Consider the following 2,500-nt stretch of genomic DNA (forward strand, 5'->3'; position numbering starts at 1 on the left):
GCGAAGGCCCAGTCTGCTTCTCGCGTCCACGGTCACCCCGGTCTCCCGGCCCTGGGCTCCCCTCCAGTCTGCCGGCCGGGGTGGCTGGGTCTTGCCGGTCTACCTCCGAGGAAGGGAGACTTCCCGGTCGTCCCGACGGAGGCCCGGTGGGCTCCTCGCGTCCACGCTCACGCCTGCCTGCCTGCCTGCCTGCCTGCCTGCCGGGCTGGGGCTTCCAGCTCTACCTCGAGGACAGACGGCTTCCCGGTCTCCCCTGCTTGGGGCTGGGAAGTGCCGGTCCACCTGACGGCCGGACTGGTACCGCTGCCCGGTCTACTAGCCGGGGCCGGGGAGACTGGGGCTTGCCGGTCTACCTCCGAAAAGGGAGGCGGACGGAGGCGAGGCGAGAGCGGTTGGCGGAGGGTGCGAAGGCCGGGGAAGGGCAGGCTTCCGGACAGGCGTCTGTGTGGGTCCGGCCCCTGCCCGGTCCAGGGGCGAGGTTGCCGGTGGCCCCGGTCTACCGGCCGGCAAGCGGGGGCGGGTGGGCCGGTCTTCCCGGCGGAAGGAGGGGAAGCGCTGGCCGTTTTCCGGGGGGGGGGGCGGCCGGATCTAGCTCCCCGCCGGAGGAGCTGGCCAGGGAAGCTGGGACGTGGCGGTCCCCTTCAGAGGACGGAAAGCTTTCCCGGTCTACCGCTGGGAGGTCTGTCCGCCGCCGGTCCCCCCGTTCTCCGCCCGGCCGAGGCGGCTGGGGCTTCCCGGTCCTCCCCGGTCTACCCTGCCGGAGGCCCGCCGACCGCCCGGTCTACTCGCGAGGGGCCCGGTCCTCCCGTGGGCGGCCGGGCCTGCGAACAGAGTCACCCCCGGTCTGCCGACTGCGGAGGCTGGGCCTTGCCGGGCCCCTTCCGAGAACAAGGGGGCCTCCCGGTCTACCGACCGAAGGTCTGGCCCGGGGCTGGCAGCGGTGCCCGGTCTCCCGGCCCTGGGCTCTGCTGGCCGTGGAGACTGGGTCCTGCCGGTCTACCTCCGAGGAAGGGAAGCTTCCCGGTCGACCCGCCGGAGGGGCAGACGGCGTTGCCCGGTCTCCCGGCCCTCGGCTCCCCTCCGGTCTACCGTCCGGGAAGGCTTGGGTTTGCCGGTCTTCCTCCGAGCTGGCCGGGGCTTCCCGGTCTACCCCCCGGAAAGAGAGGCTCTGCCGGACCACCTGGCGCACGGCACTGAACGGCTGGCCGGTCTACTGGGCCCCGGGCCTCGGGAAGCCCTGTCTACCCGCCAGAGGAGCCAGCGGCGTTGCCCGGCCTCCTGGCCCTCGTCTCCCCTCCGGTCTACCAGCCAGGCAGGCCGGGTCTTGCCTGTCTTCCTCAGAGAACATGCGGCTTCCCGGTCTACCCACCCGAAAGCGCGGCTCTGCCGGACTACCTGGAGCACGGCGCAGAACCGCTGGCCGGTCTACTGGGCGCCGGACCTCGGTGAGCCCGGTCTACCGGCCTGAGGGGCTGGCGGCGTTGCCCGGTCTCCCGGCCCTCGGCTCCCCTCCGGTCTACCGGCCGGGAAGGCTGGGGCTTGCCAGTCTTCCTCCCGAGATCTGGCGGCTTCCCGGTCTACCTGGCGAACGGCACGCAACCGCTGGCCGGTCTACTGGGCGCCGGACCTCGGGAAGCACGGTCTCCCGGCCGGAGGGGCTGGCGCCATTGCCCGGTCTCCCGGCCGTCGGCTCCCCTCCGGTCTACCGGCCCCGACGGCTGGAGTGTGCCGGTCTACCTCCGCGGCCGTGGGGGCTTCCCGGTCGGACAATCTACTCGCCGGGGCCCCGGTCTACCCGCCGGAGAGGCTGCGTCTTGCCGGTCTACTGTGGAGGGCGTAGGACTTCCCGGTCTACCGGCCCGCGCGCGCGCCCCCCCCCTATGTAGCCTCCAGGTCTACGTGGTCGCTGTAACCCGACGACATCGCCAAGGGTGGGTGGGGTTCGTGGCGACAGCTACCGTAGAACTCGGTGACTTTGTAGACCGCCGCTTGGCGGCAGTGCAGCAGGTAGGCGATGGAGGGGACGGGTGAGGGCGTGCGTTCATGCGTGCGTGCGTCCGTCCTTGCAGGGACGGCAAGGGAGAAAAGTCTTGGCGGGCGGGCGTTCCTTTGTGGGAGGGGGAGCATGCAGAGACACAGGGATACAGAAAGACAAGCACCAAATCACTCGTGCGCTCTCACACACACTTGATTGTGGGGGGGGGGAGGGAGGGAAAGAGGGAGAGGGAGAGAGAGAGACGAGAGAGAAAGACGAGAGAGAGAGAGAGAGAGAGAGAGAGAGAGAGAGAGAGAGAGAGAGAGAGCGCGCAGAGGCAGGCAGGCAGAAACCAAATCTCTCTGTCTCTCGTCTCTCTCTCTCTCTCTCTCTCTCTCTCTCTCACACACACACACACACACACACACACACACAAAAAAAAAACACACACACAAACGCACACACAAAGACAAAAAGTCGTTTGCGGGAGAGGAGAGAGAGACAGAAGGGCACAAAATTTCTCTC

The sequence above is a fragment of the Podarcis muralis genome, unplaced genomic scaffold, assembly GCF_964188315.1.
Source record: "Podarcis muralis unplaced genomic scaffold, rPodMur119.hap1.1 HAP1_SCAFFOLD_142, whole genome shotgun sequence".
NCBI classification, from domain to species: Eukaryota; Metazoa; Chordata; class Lepidosauria; order Squamata; family Lacertidae; genus Podarcis; species Podarcis muralis.